Raw genomic sequence first — 6,159 nt, forward strand, 5'->3', positions numbered from 1 at the left:
TTTTTTATAGCATTTAAAGATCAAATTTTGACAAAATTTATCAAATCTTAATTTGAAAAATTATTTGTAGTTAAAAATTTATAAAATGTTCAATTTTTGTATCTAAGAATTAAAAATTTAAAACAAGATTCCACGTAAGTAATTAATTCTGTTACCAAAAAATCTAAAAAATACATTTACACAGTTTATTTTTATAGTCATTTTAAGTACAAATTTGGACGAAATTACATATTAAAAACCTAGGATAACTATTTTAGTTATTTTGTTGTGATTGTATAATATTATTCGTGGGTACTTGAAACTTCTAAAGTATACTATTATATATCTATGATTTTACCACGGTTTTTTGTTGATGTTTAACGCGTTATAACTTATAAGTACCTATTAGATATTATGATATGATTAATTTGGAATTTATTATAGGTACCTATTATAGGTCAATTTTTTTTTAATACCATAGATAAGTATATATATGTCTAATACATAGACTGATATACCGTCTCCGCTCAGAATCGTTTTTCTTATACAGTGATATTATATCATTGAATTCAAATTTAATACTGTCCATTATACAGTGACCCACTTCTAACCTACTGTACAGCAGAGCGACATCCACTTACCCACCTTTTTTTTATTTAGTGTTATGATATTTGAATTATTTATTTTCATTGTGAAGTGATATTACTATTTTATCAGTATGTATAGGATCGTCATAGGTAGTTTGGGGATGAATAGCCATCCGTAAGTCAGGTTAAGTTCAAACGTGGAAAGGTATACACTAATTTGTTTGTTGAGGCTAAGAGTCAAACTTCTTTTATTTTTCGAATTCGAGCAGTGTAACGTTACCGTATTATTAGAACCACAAAGTTCATTAATAGTACTAGTACAATATACTAATATTACAAGTTATACTATTTGAACAATGTTAAATCTGTATAAGAAAATATTTATAATTTTATTATGTTTTTATTTTATCGACATATTAAAAATAATAATAAGACCTTATCTAGTCTACATACCTGTTATTTTAATTTTTAATCGCCAACGATGACCGTTAGGTCCGTAAATCTCCTACGTCCTGTGTTCTTGTAATACGCTACATTGGTAGTTCTGAAAAACGCACATACTTAACACTATACAAGTATACAACACAAATTATTGAAAATCAATAATATATGATATATATGAATTATACATGAGAGCCACACTCTTTGGTACATATATTGGATAGGTCGAAAACACCTGCAATTAATACTAACTAAATAAATCTTTCTATTTTATATATTAACATATTGAATACGATCGTGATCCCATTATCATAGCATTATTACCGTTATAACAACATGTTGTTATTTTTCCAACAACACTGGGGTGTCATAATAGTAATGTATAGTTTCTAAGAATCCGTGAGTCCGTTTACAGTGGATACATACCAGTGGATATCTAAAAAACACAATATTTGGACGAGTTCTATAATATAATTTTTTTTTAATAATTTAAATACCTACTCAAACAATCATGGGCAATGCTACATGCGTTGTAAAACTCTAGTATACCTACACATTTAACATGTTAAAAATAATAATATAAAGTATAACCATTACGAAAACGTGGTGGACAAAAAAAAAAATTACAAAAATTACAATAATAAGTAATAATTATTATTATAATAATAATAATAACCAAATGACCGTGAAACAAAAATGCGCATTTATCAAAAATATTTTGGTGACTTGCTATATATACTAATATTATAATGGACTAGGTCCTCTGTGATTTGATAAATGCTCTAGCTATAATAGACTCCACCGCGTTATTGTTATATTATTCTGTTTTTGCCAGTATTCTACAAAAGACTACCGTGACGCATGAGTGACAACCATTCTGTGTTTATTTTTCTGAATGTCATTAGATTAGATTGCATATTTATTATATTATGCGTTATGTAGAAATAAACAAATTTTTCCGCACTTAGAGGCTTTTGTCGCGAGGCACCTGCGTCATCGGTGCACATGCAATAATTCTGAAATAAGTGCGATATCAAAGAAAAAATTAACTTGTACGCACGCTGTACTTCAAAATATTCTCGATGCGTACATTTAAATACGTCCAGTAAGTTAAGAAACGTATATATATATATCAATAGACACACGCCGATGGTCGACAAGTTTCATCATTCGCATAAGCGACCTGCGCCCGGGATAATCAAATACCAGCACGTTATGCTAGGTATAAATCTGTCTTCACGCGTATATAAACCGTTAAATTAAATTATACAAATTGTTTCTTTTGTATTAATACGAGATCGTGCACATCTGAAGCTGATGAGGACTACGCCTATTTGCTTATACATTATTATGTCATGTGCATTGTGTATTTATGCTGGATATTCTGTAAAAACTCGGTGCAGCTAATCACGCCGAAAACATACGTAGGCAATTTTTTTTTTACCAATTTATAGGTTTGGTTAGATTGGGTTTGGCTGAGTGTTTATACATTTCAACTGTTGTATACTGCAAAGGCCAAATATGCTTTTTTACTGAAATAATATGAAATAAAATGATTTTTTAAATATAACTGATGGGTTTTTAATTGTACGCGATTTTGAATGTTTTAGAAACATTATTCCACGAAAGTATAAGTAAACAATCGTGCACATATAATATAACATTATATTATTATACAGAATTATAATACACCAACAATGATCTCCCAAATTGTTTCTCTTGATAATGAATCAAATTCTAATTTTCCAATATTTAAGGTATAAGTATACTTAAGTACCATATTTTAGATTCTGAGCGGAGCGATAAATGTATACCTATTGATTTTACAATAATGTGTGTTTTTTTATTTTTATATTTTTTTTTGTGTCTGTAATCACCGTTTTGCTTAGTAAAACTGCTTCGATTTTCTTCATCATTATCTTGTTTGATGGAAAAGTGAATCTAGTTGGTGCATTCGGGAGGTTAAAATTTAAAATCCCCAATAGTTTTCAAAAGCGCAGGGAAAACAAGATAAAAAAAAAATGGCCAAGTGCGAGTCCGTACCATTATCTATAAACATGTTCGGCAACACTGCTTATATTCTATATTCTAGGATTTTTAGTATTTTTTGTTATAACAGCAACAGAAATACATCATCTGTGAAAATGTAAACTGTCTAACTTTCGTGGTTCATGAGTTACAGCCTGGTGACAGATGGACGGACGAACGGACGGACAGCGGAGCCTTAGTAATAGGGTCCCGTTTTATCGAATGGAACCCTAAGTAAGAAAAAACGAGAATTTTTACGCGAAACCAGTTTTTGAAAAATTTGACTTTGGTTGTTGGCGTTTTCTTCTATACCTACACCATGACATTTTCAAAATATTTTCACATGTCTTGAGCTGTTTACGGACATATTCAATGTCCACCACCTCCATTTCACGACTGCGTATCGATTAAGTAGAGTAAGTGATGAGGTACTTGTGTGAAAAAAACTGTTTGGACGTGGTAAATATTTGATTAATAAAATATATTTGTGACTTTAATGACTCTATTTAGTGCAGAAAATTGTACAAATTGCGATGTGTAAAATAACTGTACACTCATCGCAAACTTACAATTTCGGAATTTGAACGTAATATATACGTGTATAAAAATACCATGCATAAAATATTTTTACATGCCACCTATACAATTTTAATATAATAGTATTAATCACTATAATTTCAAAATTATCATTTCCCCCATCTATATATTCTATAAAAATGAATGTTTGTCTGTCTGTGTGTCTTTTATGCATTCCTAAACAGATAGACCGATTTTGATGAAATCTTTTATGTGTGTTCGAGTGGTTTCCAAAAAATGTATTGATATTTATAGAAAAAAAAACTAAAATAATTGGAAATTGAATATGTCCGTAAACAGCTCAAAACATGTAAAATTATTTTGTACACGGTATTTTTACGTCGTGAAATGGAGGTGGCGGACATATAGTTTTATGAGAAACCTCGTCACTGTCTCTGAGCCAAGAAGTGTTAAAGGGTAAATAGAGAAATTAAAACGCATGGACGGTTGATATAAATCAATTAAACAAGATTGAGATCTTAGGTTTTTGCCCAGTTTCAAAAAAATAACAGTAATACCTTTGGGTAGGTATTAAAAAAATCACCTCTTTAGGTGTTATTCCGAAAAGCACATCCTGGATTCCTGCTTCTAGTACTTTTCCAGAGAATATTCTCAAAACGTATTAATACCTTAAAATTATTTATAACGAGCAATTCTTTGATTAGAGTTACGCTCATAAATATACGCATGAATTGGACGGGCGTGAATATGAAAGTTATAGTGAAAATGTAGTAAGCGGATAAACTATGTGAATGAAAAATAGTGTAAATATGCGCATATGGCATCCCCCCACTTTTATTACTGAACTCATTGTAATTATTTTGCTTAAATTCCACATTTTATAGGCGTGCGTGCGTGCTCGAGGATTGAGAAATTTGTATGACGACAATAAACGCCTTTTTTTCTATTTGTGTAGTAGACTCGGTATAGAACGAAAATAAGTTTATAATGAAAATACTATATGTTGTTTATCGCTAAAAATGCCATCGTTTAATCTCAACGTTCTGTTGCTTTTGTACAATATTCGTGAACACGTGGCGTATGATACCCGGTGGAACGGAACTGAATATTTTTAGGGGTGGCAATGAAAAATAACTAATACCCGCACTTCTACTAGATAAAACCTAAACCGCGGAGGTCATCTACCCACTCCTTACTACAACATACGGATTTCTTTGAATTATAAAAGTATAAACATCATTTTGAAAAATTACACTATTTACTAAAATATATTTAACTCGATTTTATTACCCACCATCATGCATGTACTGTAATATTGTCGAGCTATAATAGTTCTTATTGAGAAGCTATAAATATATTTTTTTTTACATTTTGGTAGATATTATATTATTATATTACATTTGATTACTTACATATTGGTTCACATTATTATCATTTTATTTTGATTGTATTATAAATGCATTGTAATTATTCTACTATTAATGTTATTATTTTTCAGTGTAATTTTTACTTTTTTCTGTTTTGATTTGTTTAATATTTGCTATTTTTGTATTTTCATACTTGAATTGGGGCAACCCGTATATAAAATATAAATAAATTAATACACTACCGTCTACCGGTGGTTAGGTTAGGTTGTAGAACAGATTTTTCGATTAAGGCCCATCGATATTTTTATACCTATAGATAGGTACTATCTTCAATTCTTCTCTATCTACCACCTACCACTCATTTATGATTAAATCGATATAAGTACTTGTTTTAGTTTTTTGCGTCTTATTCCAACTGAAATTATCATTAAATTGTATACAAGTAACTGAATATTATTGATTAGGTATTTAGGTACCTAGTCTGAACCGGACCGTTTCACTGTAGCTAAATAGTGTAGTAGGTAATGAGTAATGATCAGTCGACTGATGATAAAATTATTATTTTTCGTAAATTGTTTCAACATAGTATATGCTGTATACAAATTTAACACAATCACTGTCATTTATCGCAGGCCCCAGGCTACCAGTAAATTGAATTAACTAGTGATTTTTAAATAAGTAATTTTTATTTTTGATATAAAAATATACATGGAACAAAATTATTATGCACTTAATAGTCAATAGGTATTAAACTTGTAAATATATAAAACACATCAAGGTAATTACATCGACCAATTAACATTAAACATAAGATAAACAAAGATTTTCTGCCAAATCTTAACTATAGTTGTAGTCTCACAGAGTCAGACGCAACCTCGTATTTTTGCCGTACCGAGGATGGTACACTGCATCATCAGCACAACCCAAAGCCGATAGGAGCGACCAGCATCAGAACTTGTTCTGTTGCAGCTTCTGTCTCGAAAAAGACACTGTTGACGCTAACTAAACGAGTAGGTATAGTCAATTTGCTATAATAAACGATAGTATTTTAAGTATAGATGAGCGGTGATCAGCATATAGGTGGAAATATCATAATTTTTTTTGGGGGGAGGGGACCAAGTCCTACCCCTCCCCCTATCTGCGCCAGTGGGGATGAGTAGTAAGCCAACACTTTGCGGGGTACCTCAATGCACAATGCCACTCCACTTAGTTTTTAACTA

The sequence above is a fragment of the Acyrthosiphon pisum genome, chromosome A1 (assembly GCF_005508785.2).
Source record: "Acyrthosiphon pisum isolate AL4f chromosome A1, pea_aphid_22Mar2018_4r6ur, whole genome shotgun sequence".
Classification (NCBI taxonomy): domain Eukaryota; kingdom Metazoa; phylum Arthropoda; class Insecta; order Hemiptera; family Aphididae; genus Acyrthosiphon; species Acyrthosiphon pisum.